This window comes from Amphiura filiformis, chromosome 12 (genome assembly GCF_039555335.1).
Source record: "Amphiura filiformis chromosome 12, Afil_fr2py, whole genome shotgun sequence".
Lineage (NCBI taxonomy): Eukaryota > Metazoa > Echinodermata > Ophiuroidea > Amphilepidida > Amphiuridae > Amphiura > Amphiura filiformis.
This window is the reverse complement of record NC_092639.1, coordinates 28541659-28557339: the sequence shown is the minus strand read 5'-3', so window position 1 is coordinate 28557339 and position 15681 is coordinate 28541659. Positions and strand designations below refer to the sequence as shown.

Here is a 15681-nt window from a genome sequence, read left to right as displayed (position 1 = left end):
AAGCCGTAACTCACTATGACCAGCTCTCTCAAAATGAGCATAAAGTTGGCTCCTAATTGCTTTGGTCTTCAAAAATCAATAGTTCCTTCACATGCACAATGTCTTTTGTTTTCTATTAAATTTTGTCATGTTTAATTAACATGATTAATGGACTGCATCTTGTATAGTGCCCTGGCGACTTGTAGGCCTATGTTTATTTGTGGGAGCAGGTGATTGATATCATGAATCAAATGATAATCCCCAATATTTTTCTTGCCCCCATACAGTAGTAAAAACCCAAAATGACGAAAATGTTCACTTTTTGCGGCAATTTTTCGTAAAACGGCAATTTTTCGTACACCCTCCCCCGAAATTCACTTTTCCCCCTCCCCATGTGCCCCACCGAAAAAAAAAATAATCCTGGAGCCGCCACTGTTTAACGGGCTTTAGTCTTTCCATGCGGAAACACTTGGGTCCTGGTAGGACCCAGGCTCAAACAGAATGCTCAAGCTAAGCTAAACAAGAATTTGTCTTTAAAAAGACAAGTTCACGGATCAGGTGTATATACTTTGAGCTACTTTGGTCTAACATTTAATATTCATATATCTAACCTACTCTGCACTTATTCGACAATAAATAAGTGATATGAGGCTTAATAATGATACCTGCGTCTTGACTCTGGAAAACAATTTTTTTAAACCGGAAAAATATGGGGTCTTTGGATGACACTGTGAACATGTGCTGGTAATGTGGTCTTTGGGTGACAGTGATGGCGAAAAGGGGGGTCTTAATAGCCCTACATACGCGTTACCTCCAAAGTGGGAGTGCCCCCCCCCCTCCGGATTTCAGCACACCACATCAAAGCTCCCATTGGTCGCCCATTCCTTTTTTAAAGGAATATTTATTAAGCCACCTTCAGGAAACAAATTTGGCTATAACTGTCAAGAAGAAAATTGTACATGCAAGATGCCTTATCACTTAAGTAAACAAATTACCCTGGGCAAATTACACAGCTATTTTGGTCTTGCTAGATTTTGTCAGGGATATTTGTCTCATAGCCCTGCTTTTATGAACACCAATTACTATTTTGTAACAGAAAATATATTATACAGGTTTATACACACATTGCTGGGTTATTACACGAGTCAATAAACATTCAATTAACTACATGTATAGATAATGGACTTAGTTTTGTGCAATGTAGTTATATTGAACTTTTTCTGAAGTAAATCGCCTGCTGTATAGTTTTCTATACATAGATGGGTAAATCACAAAATAAACATTGCTGACCATGACCTGCCTAGTTTTGATTAACCAATCAGTTATGTGTATTGTCAGCATGTGATGGCTATAAGCCAATTGCAAACATGTTTATAAAAAAGGGTAAAAAATTCCTACACTGAGCAGTCTCTTTGCCGGGTTTAAGGGCTGATAGTCTTTGTCATGTGGGGCAGGATTAGATAAATGCATACAAACTAGCCTTAACTAGGGTATGAGATATTAGGAATTATTTCCTAGTCTCTTAACCACAGTGTTGGTGGGCTAAAATAGCTATTCAGGACACAGGATATGTAAGGGATAAACTGTGCATATGAGATGTGAGGGCAAGTGGCATTATTTCACTGCCGTGAAAAAACCTATAGGCATGCTGTGATGCTGGCTTATATGGAAAGAAAAGAGAGAAACAGATTTGATGATAAAGATCAAGGAAAAGCATCCGAAGTCCCAACATGCCCGAACGTTGTGACACTTGGGAAACTTTAAATCCCATCAACTGTCATTGATTCATGATATTTCAAACTTGATTGTCCAACCGCTGTCACCAACGAGAAGTGGTTTGCAATGCAAAACTTAAAAGTGAGCTATTTTGGAAAGTTATAAAATTCGCCTGTCATTGCTGTCTGAGCTGAAAGTTTTGACCAGCAAGGTAGCGCACCATTAGAGAATGGATTTGGAGAAAACCTTCTGATAATTACAAACACTCGCTGAGCAGCAAGATCTTCCCTCTAAGCTTTTAATCCGATAAGCTGATTATCTATTTGTTTTCATGAATTGGAAGACATTCTTTGATGTATTACTGAGCTCAATCATCTGAAATTACTGGAGTGTGAGCCACTCAGGCTGGTGGCTCAGCATAGTAGGCCTATTTTTATTAACAGAAGGTTTTCTCCAAATTCATTTCCTAATGTGGTAACGTGTATAGGAAATTTACTTTCAAGCCAATGTAGGCCTACTTCTAGACTGGTTCTTTTTGGAATGTGTTTATTTAAGCATCTAGCGGCAAGTTTGCGTAAAAGCTGGCAACCAAACTATTTTTGCAAATATTCGGGTATTTGACCCTTAAAAAAAAAAAAAAAGACCCCAAACCCACCTACATGCTCCGTATAATGGGCCCGAAGCAAAAATTAAACATGCTCCAAATTCACTAAAAACATGTCAAATTATTCGTCAGGGTCTAAGGATCACAAAAATGTAACACATGCACGTAGAACATAATAGTTACCAAGTTACCAAGGTCAATTTGCATGCTATAGTACCGTGGTGAAAAAGTATACCGGGTATGTTGCTCCGATTATCTTAAAAATGGATGCAAACTGTTCCTCAAGTTCAAGGATTCAGGAAAAGAATAGTTTTTACTCTCTGCGATGTCAAGTTCAGATAGATGCTAAATAAATGACTCTTTGCTGCGTAACATGCTAACTATAGACATCGCAGATAGTGCAAACTATTCTTTTTCTGAAACCTCTAAGCTATAGGCGAACAATTTGCCTCAACTTTTACGAAAACTTGGAGAAACTTTGACTTTTGACCCTACACAACTAGCAAATCGACCTGTGACCTTTTGTGCTTCTTAACGATAGACGCATAATTTTACATGTTTGAAAGTGTTATTGGAATCAAATTAATCCCCCCGGCATATGATCATATGGGGTCAATGGTCATGGGTCATTTTGAGGGTCGCCCCCCCATGTCCCCTGGAAAAAAATCTGGTGTCGCCACTGGCGTCATATAGCATGTATAGGCCTATAGCATATTTTTGTTTGGGCCCGGGGTTTGGGCTTCATGTAGATCCCCGAAAAAAGAACATGATGAAACCCGTATGGCATCCTCTGAACACATCTTCACACGAAATAGCGACCTCTTGTATAGTGTTGGGCCTCCTGCTATTCAAAAACAACAACAATATATTACCGCCCAGCCTGACATTCATCGATCAGCTGCAGATGACAATGGATGCATGTTGTTATTGTTGAAGTACAACCACAAAATGATGCATGTGACCTAAATGGAGTTATTATTCTACCTTTTAATGGATATATATTTTGCTATGTTGTAGGTGAGTGCCATGCCATTTTATTTACTGAATCCCATTCGATACCTTGCATACAAAATACGTACCGTTGGTACTGCAGTGATGCATGGATGTAATGAAAATGCCAATGACAATGTCGTGTACTTGACTTGAAATTGAATCTGTCATGCATGTCGGCCCCTATGTTTAGTGTAAATATGTGGTATATTTTTCTCATCATTATTGTGACTTAGAGAAGGTGAGAAAGCCTGAAAGAAGTCCAGATGCCTATACTAAATGACTAAATGCAACACACGTGCACGTGGATGTGTTTCCCCGGGAACATCAGTTCTGACATAACTGAGTTCAGTTGATCGGTCATGTTGATGAAACAGACATTGTTGTAGGAGCCACGATGCTTGTACGTATGTTAAAACTTAACTCAGTGGTACCATACCAGTACGGAATGCAATAAATAATATGCATTTAATTGTTAAAATAGGTCTACAACAATTGATACTAAATTCATGTTTTATATTTATGTAGAAATTATGAGAAATACCCTCCCTGGGAGAAATAATTCAATATATTGATTTGACATTATAAAGTATTAAGCAATTACCACAATTAATATTAGACAGGGGATGTTAATTTGTTATTCTGGTTCTGCACTTCTGTTCTATATGTATAGTGTCAGAATCATAAAACTAAAAAGCATATTAATTTTTTCGTGTGGAATTTGTGAACATTGTGAAATATTTTATGTTATTTAAGTGTATTATTCTTACAGTCACACTATTATACTAGTGCTAATAATAATCCGGGATATTACGATTAAGAACACTACCAGTTAGAAAGACAGGGGATTTTATTAGACTATAGTATATAAATTGGTATCACGGTGCTGTGCTGTGCACTGAAGCATTTGTAAGCCCAAATTTGGGGCACTAATAAGATTAACAACCAGTTGGAATGACATCCATGGGATTTTATATTTGTTAGAACTACATGTATATAGGCATACCTTCTCTCTAGATAGTAATGATGTGCTGTGTACCTATTAAAAAGCATTATTTATAACTAAACTAAGCCCAACTTTGGTCTCTTAATCTTATACATTTAAGAGCTAGCTACTACAGTGGTTGGAATGATGTTTTCCCCTGCCATTTTGATATGTTTATAAATATTAATGCCACCAAGTTTCAAAATAAACACTAAGCAGGCACCCAGGAGCCATTTACCCAATGGTCATAACATTTTGGCTCCTGGTCCACACCAAAATCATATTCAGGCTCTACATTAAAAAAAGAAAAGAAAAAAAAAGAGCCTGGTTAAAGCAGGTTTTGTATTTAATGTGTACAATTAAATGGCTCCTGGTTCACTAGATAATCACAGGACCAGGAGCTGCTTTTTCCAAATGTGTGGCTCCTGGTCCAGATCTGCTTATTTTGAGGCTTGAATGTCACTCTTTAAACTCTTAAAGCCTGAGGATTGTTCATATTCATAGAACTTATTGTTTGCCTCTATTTCATACGTGGTATATGACACTGACAGACTAGTGAAAATCTGTAGGTCTTTTGCAGGACAAAAACTGAAATAATTATGATTTGTACAATGTACATGTGTGTATAATTGAATAACTACCACACCTCAATGCAAAACCAATTATAAGAGCTTTTATATTCAAATGTTTCATAATATTTTGTGTGACACATCACATGATCACAGAGACAGTTAGCGTATTTATAATTATTATTTTATCATACAGGGTGTCTCAAAATGTGATACAACACATCCCTGTTTATGATTATGATAGTTTTCATGTTTAATGTTTTGCTGTTTTACCTGATCATGAACTTCATAGTTACTCAGCAAACACAAACTGTTTTTATAACATAAACAGGTTAAAACCATGTTGTTTTGGTTTAGGACCAAACGTTTTTACATTTAAATGTTGTCGTTGTCGATGTCGGGTTATATAATTATAAAGGCCATAAACACAATAAACACAACGTTTTATAAAATTTGATATGAAGAAAAACCCACTACAATTACATGTTTTCAAAATGTTAAATTGTAAAATATGTTTAGCAAACATTTTGGCACAATATTTTGTCAATAAATAACATTTAAAATGTTTGGCAACAATTTTTCAAAAATGTTTTGGAATGTTATTATAACATTTTATACCCTTTATACTCTTTACGCTATAGTCCCGATATATTTAACATTTTCTCTATACCGTTTTGTGTTTGCTGAGTGTATGTTGTTGATTGATGTAATACTAAGAATTTTAGGACACCCTGAAGAATCCCTAAAGTTCATGGGCACAGAAATGGAATAGACTTTACTCTTGTAGATAAACTATAGTTGTTGGATACACCTCGTTTTGTTATGTTGAAAACTGGAAATGTTCATCATAGCTGTCAAAATATTGACTCTTTTTTGTTGTTGTATTATCCTAGCTGTCAAAGTCAACCCTTTATCTTAAAAAATAAAATAAATATTAATTATTATGCCTGTGTAGTATTAGTATTACTTTGCTGTAATGATTTATCATGAAAAATATTTTTAAATTTGACTTAAAGATATCTAATTTACCTGTTTGACTTCCCTGTATTATTTTGTTTTCAACACTATTTTAATAGTAATGCATATTATTATTATGTCAAGTTTTGCTTTCCCACTATGATGCATTTTCATATCGTCAAAGTTTAGATTGATGTGATGACAGTTTGACATAGGAACTTTGCCTTCGGGCAGGACCGAGGAGAGCAATTATGGAACCACATACCTTAAAGTTGTCAACCCCGTATGGAATAGTTTGTTATGTTGCTAATTTGAGATCGTATGCATCGTATACTAAGTAATTTGAATACCGATATTGCTTATTGTAAAAGTTTCTACTACAGTAAAAATGTAATTTAATTTGATCATCACACAGGAGCATTGTGGACTGTTTTTAACGGATTGTAAGAATTAGTAGCTATAAATCAATTGCAAGCACTAAAGAATATAGTTATCTAGGCACAATATCAAAACGAAGAATGCATTACCGACAATTTATTATGGAAGCTCTGCTCAGCATTTGTTTGATCCCATTCTCCTCGGCTCGCGGAACGCAGGTGGATGAGGTATTTCTCATTTCAACTTTATAGGGGCCATTAATAATACACCAGAAACATGCATACATGTACCATACATTTAAACAGTTCACATCACGTTGGTGCATTTTCGAGAAGTCGGGAACTGCACTAGTATATCATAATTATATGCGACTTTAATATTTCCCCGGCGCTTATTGTCCTCTGCAGAAACCTCATCATGAGCATCGGAAGTTGGCAACTTGGCAAAAAATACTAAGATAAAACCACTCATAAACAAGATAGCAGATCATAACACCACCAAAAAAGTATATGGTCTACGAATTGAGTAAACACGTAGGCCTACATTCAATCTTTTTAAATTGTAGGCCCTTAAGGGGTGGGGTATGAACGTTTGGACAGTATTTATTGTGGGACATTAGAACACATCAGACATATCGAATTGCATTCTGAATACGAGGAATGTCCTTCTGATATCAAATAATTTTGATTTTTTGAAATTCGCAATGTAGGCCTAATATACATGTTATGGCAAATGATTAAAAATTGATATTTTTTATATTTAAGGCGATATAATACCCCGATTTTCATCAGTACCCCTCTTCTTTTTTTTCTTGCAAATTTATTAAGTACATATATATGTTTATCACCTCATGTCCTGAACTTATAAAATATATCTACATATAAAGTGACTTTCAACCATTTTAGTAAGTCATTTTAGACCTATATATTTTTTGTTTACTGTAACCTAGTAACTCAGATCTGTGTTTCATAACAAACCATAATTTATTCTTTTCAAAATGTTCAAGTAGGGTACATGACAGAATACATTAAATCCTTTGTTATACTCTCTATAGAAAATCTATAGTGGTGCATGCAAAATACCTACCATGATATAACACTGAATAAATTAAATAAACACTTATACAATGGATGCATAGTAATTAGTTGTTAGGAGAAGAAAAGGCTATTAGGTCACCGTATGTCAGGTTATAGGTCAATTGGTTCAGGTCAAATTTAAGCATCAATTTTGAATACACATGTGAGAGTCTGTGATATCATATGAGGCATAATTTTGATATTCTGTCTTTAACTGGATATATATCGAGAAGTGCATGGTGGATATACTAATATACCTTGGGATGTAAATGGTGAGTACAATTTAGAATGCCTAGTTGAGACGGATTTCACAAATAAATATAAAATAGTTACCAAAATCACAAACGTTAAGCTTACGGAAAACTACCCAATATGGTTGTATAGGTGACAAGAAATACAATTTTTTCATCATTGCTGTAGTATGGTTGTTGTAACCTGTTACCTATGGCTTAATTAAGTTTCAGTGCAATAATGTCGCAAGTTAAAAATACAAAATATAGCTCAACATTGAAAATAGAAGCATTTTAACCAGTTCCTTTTTTGATAGTTGTGGAGCACCAAGTTCATGAAGTCATAAAAGAAATCAGGAACCACTTATTCCCATTTTACATATCAACTTTATTTCCCTAATGTGTTAGCAACACATATCCAAAATTTTAACGAAATCCGTTGATAGTAAGCTTTCCAAAATGAAGTGAATTTAAATCATCAGTGATGTACCTCCTTTTGGCTTCTATCTGTAAAAGCATGTAAGCTACATTGATACCGATACCACCAATAAAACGAGAAGATTTGCCCCTTCATTTTGCATACCACTTTGTCCAATTTTTTTTTGTAATTTCTTCACAAAATGCAAAAAATGCAAAAAAAAATCAATGGGTGTAGTACCCCCTTAACAGTACTCGAAGTAAACTTTATAAATCTGATGATTTATACTTCAGGTGTATGTAGGTGGGATGAAAAGCCGACGATCAATTGAAAATTTTGACCATTCGTATTAAAGATATGGATTTTTTTAAAAAAACACCAAAAAAAATTAGTTTTTTGGAAAAAAAAAAAAAAAAATCCATATCTTCAATATGAACGGCCAAAATTTTCAATTGATCGTCGGTTTTTCCTCCCAACTACATACGCTTTACGAATATGTCATTAGTCACTTCGAGGACTGGTATATATCAAAAATGTGAAAAATATCGTGAATTTCAAAAAATGAAAATTATTTGATATCAGAAAGACATTCTTCGTATTATTCAGAATGCAATTCGATATGTCTGATGACTCTGATCTGCTCTCATGTCCCACAAAAATACTGTCGAAACGCTCAAAACGCTCATTCCAGATCCCTTAAAAATATATATTTTTTTGCCATGGCTACATAAATAGATACATTTTGGGATTTATAGTGGGAAAACCGATAGCATGTTAAACTATTGAACTTCTTTGATTGTAGACATGATAAATGATAATGGCTATTATCATGTAGGATCCGCGTGAAGGTCAGTGAGCTTATTGTCATTAGTTGCAAAGAAAGGTGACCATAGGTGACCGAATGATTGGTTTATAAATATCATTTTTATACGTCTATAAAATTTTCAAACTTTTTCTTGAAAGCTAAACATCAACCAAGAAACAACTTTTTATATCTCAAGCATTGAACACCATGCATAACACGTTTGTGATACAATGTAGGTCTGCATAATATTAATAAATCTGATAGTGATAATTCTGATAATATTAATAAATTGTATATAATCGTGCAAAAATCAAAATTGAAATGGTTCAATAATGCTAACAACAATGCTTGTGTGCGAAAATATCAATAGTCATAGCAATAAGTAAATAATAATATAATTATTAAACTTATGAACCTGGTAGACGAAAAAAAATGTAAAAGAATTAATAAATGAAAAGAAAAAATCGAATTCACGCGGGTAAGTTCCAGACGGCGGACCAACCATGCAAGTTTATGTCATTGTTATTTTGGTGAAAGCAAGATCAACGAAGAGTATATAATAAATTAGATCCTTCTTCCAAGTTGGCAGTGTTGTTCACAATTAAAATAAATTGGCACTGAGGGGTGAAAAAGGCAATATGAAACCGTCTAAGTATGTCATGTTTTATTTTGTAAGTATATAAAAGAATCCTCTCTATTATGTTTATCGTCTTATTTGTTTATGTTACCCGCTGGCGGCGGGGAACATGAAGATCAGTGTGGTATTGAAAATCTACAAAGTGATAGTTTGAATTTCGTTTAACGGGAAACAAGAAACAGGGCACGTGTGGAGGCGGAGGCGGTGATGGATTCCAAGTGAAAGAGTTCAAAGAGCATGTATTATAAAATCCACAAAAATTTGGTTGCCACACGTTGGGTTACCCAACTTTGCTTACTTTAATATTCCACGAAATTTAAGAGATTGCATGCCATACTTTCGAATCTGACGCATGATGTTAGAAAAGGCATTTTTCAATGTTTTCACTCAAAATTATGACTAAAGAAGTACAAAACGAACACTAAAAAAACAACGGATAACACTTAATAAACACTAAAACGCGTTTATATTTATATTCTACACGTAAAAGTATAGGAAGCATTGCATATGATTAACACTATAAACACGTTTATAGAAGGATTTATTGATGGATTAGTAGCATGTTTATATCGGTGATATAAACGTGTTGGAGTGTTTATATTTTTTATCACAAATACCTCTATTCTATAAACGTGCTACCCTATGTTAATCGTATGCCAAGCCATATACTTTTACATGTATAGGCCTACGTGTAAAATAAGAAATAAACGTGTTTTAGTGTTTATTAAGTGTTGTCAGATGTTTTTATACAGTGAATGATTACAAAAAAGTGTTTATTCATGTTTTATTATACAATTTCCACATAGCTAGACAGACAGACTGACTGACAGAAAGAAAGAACATCAGATAGACAGACAGATAGAGAGGGAGGTAAAAAGAAAGGATTGAATAAAAAAAGAAGGAAGAATGAATGAAAAACAAAAGGACGAAACAAAAGTGAAGGAAAGGAAGTCAAGCAAAGAAGGAAAAAAAGAAGAACGAGGGGAAGAATAAAGACAGAATATGAGGGAGAAAGCAAAAATAAATGAGAAAAATGTGAAGTGAAGAAAATGATATTTTTGTGAGTCATTTTGATTTCTTTTTAGCCTATTTTCTCTTTTTGAAAATTTAGGCCAATTTAGCACCCCCCCACCCCCCACTTTTCAAGACGGATTGACGCGACTGATATGAATAAATAAAAATGAGGAAAACAATGTGCCAGATGATATCACAAATTGGAGTGACAATGTAATGCTTGGTAGACGGTACTTCCTCGATAGGCTATATATTAGGTTGTTTGTTATGTGACTGCTTCCTGTATGGCTCGTGTTAACAGTGGTTAAAGGGTTATCAAAACATAAAAGAAGCATTTAATACACAGTATAAAACAAGCTATATTTTCCCTTTGGCTTACGACAGTGTGGTGTTGGGAGAATGTGCTAAAATGATCAAAATTATCATAAGTCACTTATAAAGGTCCCAAATCAAAATAAGGTATAGGTTTATTGGAGCTTACATGTATAGGAATAGGATTTTAATAATAACACCCGGGAAAAACACCCGATATAGTTGATAAAAATTGGTAACACGGTAACACGTCGAGTTTAAAGCAGATTAAATAAAGCGCGATATAATAGATAGGCCTAATGTAAACCTCGCAAATCGTTCACTGGTTTTATACATATTAAAATGTTGAATACGTTTTGGCTTTGCAAAAATATTTCAAATATTCGACTAAACACTAAACGGAGCTGAGTAGGGGCCTGATGAAACATACGAACACATTTAAATGATAAAGATGCTATTTCTGAATTGCCTAGGATGTTTACAGAACCCAAAATCAATGACAGTGCCTTTGACTTATGTGCACCCTAAAGAACTCAGTGATTGTATCATGTTGAGAATTATAGAGAAGCGTGTAGCATCATTAAACTCATACCCAGGTTGGTTTGGGTGGTCGGTCACGTTATAAAAATTATACTGAATAAAAGCTAACCGTGAGACTGCAATGGAGTCTAGCAACATCATCATACGAATAGACTTTGACACATGCATTCAACCTCAAATTGTATTAACACGGCATGCGATTCAAGTCTATCATAGCCTCCTGGCTCAACGAGATTATATTTATGGCAGAAGACGTACATCATCGTATAAGCTGTAGTCTCCACATATGCAGAAATCGGTTCCACAGGATGCATATATTTGTGAACTGCATTAACACAGCATGCGGGAGAGGTTACTAACCATGGTGTGATCAAGAATTTGACGAAAAACACGTAATGTTGTCAACAAGCAATGCATCGGTGTTGAAATTGGAATATTAGGTCGCGGGAGACCCGACAACTAGGATTACCACATTAACACAGGAGAGGTTGATGACAAAATAATTATGTATACAATAATTCTTGAGATGAAAGCATGTGGGATGCGTACACTGTAAAAATGTGACCGCACGCTTGACATCAGATTGTGCATATGAACGCAAATCAGGAAGGAAGGTGTGTGTTATCTTCAGTAGATAGCAGATGAAACAGCAAACTCTTTTATGCCATACAAAGCCGTATACCGTGTTATTCGCATCACTAAGTCATTTTGATATGATGAATATGAAGCAAATCTGTTTATTTTGATTGTTGAAAATAAACGTGAGTTGGCATATTTTATAAATGAGAGCAAAACGAGGAGTTTAATATACACACACCCACGCTTTGTGTGTGCACTATTACGTACTTTAAAGGTAGGTTAATTGTGTACAGATGATGCGCGGACAGTGATATATAATATCGCTATATCGTTAATGCCGTGATTTGCCACCTTTCCCTTTGAATTATATGTGTGTTACCGACAATAATCATTATCGGCTGTGGGTTTCATCGGTTTGCAGTGAAATTTGTTTTGCTGATGAGTCGTAAGTGACATTTTAATGGCACTGAATTGAGAACTTGTCGATCGAGGGTTAGCTGAGTGATCATTCTCAACCCCAAGTCGAACTAATGATTATACATTTTGTTTTTGAAAACAGCAAAATAAGATTCTTTAGTATTTTTTGTTTGTTTTTGCCTTAGGTCATTTCATTTTGGTTTCATTTCACTGACTTGGTTAAGGTGTATGTAGACGTATATTAATTTGATTAATTTAAGTATAGGTGTTTAATGGAGTTGGCCAATGGCCATGACATTTTAATGACCGTCATGTATACTGAATGCGATCAGCTGATCATGATTTAGTCTGACATGCTTGATTTACATGTATCTTTAGTCGAACAGTTCGCTTCTTTGATTTTAAATCACGTCTGTCATGTCCATTGGAGTTTGAATGTTAAGTATTTGTGTACATTTGTTTATTTAGAAAAGTTCTAAACGTTTTATATTATGACATGATTATATATTTGTTGCTGATTCATGACTTGTTGGTTATAGAGTCACGACTTATTTTGTTTTTCATAAGATAAAGCACGTTTTGTGCGCATTGAAATCCCATAAATAAACAATGTATAATGTTTGAAATTAATTTAGAAAGAAATGTTTTAATTATGTTTTGTTTTATGACTTACTATACCTTCCTACAAACATCACTACAAGACTGAAGAAAAGTACAATTGTTATATTCATTAGGGCCTTAGTATGTCGCATTTACTCGCATTGAATTCTAATGGTGTGTCCTCATTAAGATTATTTTGTTGCTCTGCTAAACGCTCCTTCGTGAATACACAAACAGGCTTCAAGGAAGGTGACGGTAAATTACTAAATTGGTTAACTTCTAAGTGAATGTGACCCTTTATACTTATATAGCAAACATGGCCGTTGACAAAACTCATGTTAGGCCTACCTAGAAATGGTTCAAGAAATGCAGGAAGACAAGGCAGATGGGGAGATGAAATACAGCTGTTTCTTGATGTAATAAACCTGGATGAGGAAAGCACAAGATAGATCAATGTGGTGTCACGTGCCTTCATCTTGTAGTGCATGGGTTGAAAATGGCTGATGATCATGATGTATTAAAATGATCGTTGCTAAAATATTTTATTTAAATACCCACTAAAACATTTAGGTCATGTGTACTTTAGTATTTTCGTATTCCTTTGTTTAGTTCTATTCCCGTGAACACTGATATAAAATGTTACTTCGAAACGTCTGGAAATGACACTAAGATTCACAACATGCTCAGCAATCAGGGCACAGTTCTTTTAGCCCAATACATTTGCACATTCATTGAATGACCTTTGAAAATTTGGGTACAAAAACTTATCCTCTGCAACTTGAGGTCAAATTCTGTACTATGATTATTCAATTGAGGTTATTAAACTATGCCATTGGGATGAGGCCAATGTGGTCCATAGTGTGAGGAAAATCAATCAACCCTTGATTACTTTTATAGCTCTGTATATTGTGATCTATAGTCAGAATCAGAACTCCATTAACCTTATTGACATCGGGGAACCCCTTACGCTTGATCACGTGACCAAGTGACTCATCACATGACTCGGTCTGTTATCATGGACGAAATGGTTACGCTAGAATAATGGACTTGGTGGACTAATTGGATAACTCTGTCATATATTGTGGCTTTGTTATTAGTTAATGCTATTATTTATATTTTATTGAATTGATTTCAGTAAAGCGTGAAATGCTTCCAGGTATGAAAAATTGGTTGTTCGTAATTAGATCACTGTGGGTTGTGGGATATTAATTAAGAAGAGCTATGTAGCCATATCTTTCCTAAGTAATGACATTTTGTGGAGCTACATGTATATGTATAAATGCCAGGGGTGTATTTAATAAAAATATTAAATAATTTTAATTAATTTATATTCAATTCAAGAAACGTTCAATTCAATACAAATAGAATACCCAGCAATGTTTTAAAGAAAAGGTTTAAATGCCGGGTTATATAATCGTTTTAATAACATTCATAAAACATTTTTGAAAACGTGATGCAAAACATTTTAACAGAATGTTATTTAACTGTTGATTAAATATTTTGCAAAAATGTTTGCCCAAAATATTTTACAATCACGCGTAAAAACGTATCCCTTTGCTATTAGCAACCCTTTGCTATCTACTGAAGACAGTAACGTTTTGCTATCTGCTGAAGACAGCAACCCTTTAACCAAACCAAAACCTGTTTGTTAAACATTTTAAAAACATTTCTGTGTTTGCTAGTTAGGTAATACATACTGAAAAAAATTTTCACAGAAAGACAATGTCCCCTTGCTATCTACTGAAGAAAGCGACTACTGAATCTACTGAAGACATTTAAACGTTATTAAAACATTCTGAATAAACGTTTTAAAAACATTTTTTTGTGTTTGCTGGGTATACATTGTTGAACCATGAGCACTTTTCAATCGAAACCCCGTACATATTATTATGTTGATGGGCTTATTCTTGTCCACTTATAATTAATAGTTTGAATTTTGTATCTATGTAACACTGAAGTAGACTTACCGATTCCGGGGGTTGCTAATACTATAAAGTATGGTACCATGTGTTTTGAACATTGCACGATGGTAATAACGATAATGATAATTGACTATAAATCGATGATGACCATAATACGTCGGTAACGATTATAGTGTTAATGGTGGTGGTGTTGGTGATAATGTCATGAATTATGTTGATGATGATGATGATTATGATGATGGTGATAATGTCATGAATGATGTTGATGATATGGTGGTGAATGGTGATGATGATGGTGATGATGATGATGATGGTGATGATGCTGCTGATGATGATGACGATGATGACGACGACGACGATGATGATGATGATGGTGATGATGATGTTGGTGATTATGATGATGGTGATGATGCTAATGATGATGAGAAGGATGACAATATGGAGGAGGAAGTTGTGGGTGTTGTAAAGATGATGATAATGTTGATAATGATGATGATGGTTGCGACAACTTTGATGATGGTGATGCTTATTATGTTTGGGGTGAAAATGATGAAAATGGTTGATGGTGATGATGATGGAGCTGATGATGGTATTATTTAGGATGATGAAGATTATGATGATGGTGATGATGAGATGGATAACAACATGGAGGAGGGCTGGTGCGTGTTTGGAAGATGATGATAATGATGATGATGGTTACGACAACTTTGATGATGGTGATGATTATTATGATGTTTGGGGTGAAAATGATGAAAATAGTTGATGGTGATGATGATGTAGCTGATGATGATGACGGTAATGGTATTATTTAGGATGATGAAGATTATGATGATGATGAGATGGATAACAATATGGAGGAGGGCTGGTGGGTGTTGCGAAGATGATGATAATGATGATGATGGTTACGGCAACTTTGATGGTGATGATTATTATGATGTTTGGGGTGAAAATGA

At 34.6% G+C, this 15681-nt stretch overlaps 1 pseudogene; it reads left to right on the top strand.

Moving 5' to 3' along the window:
- Positions 1 to 3085: 3085 nt before the first annotated feature.
- The window catches only part of LOC140166013 (kelch-like protein 38), a 44126-nt pseudogene continuing 31530 nt past the window's right edge, over positions 3086 to 15681 (top strand).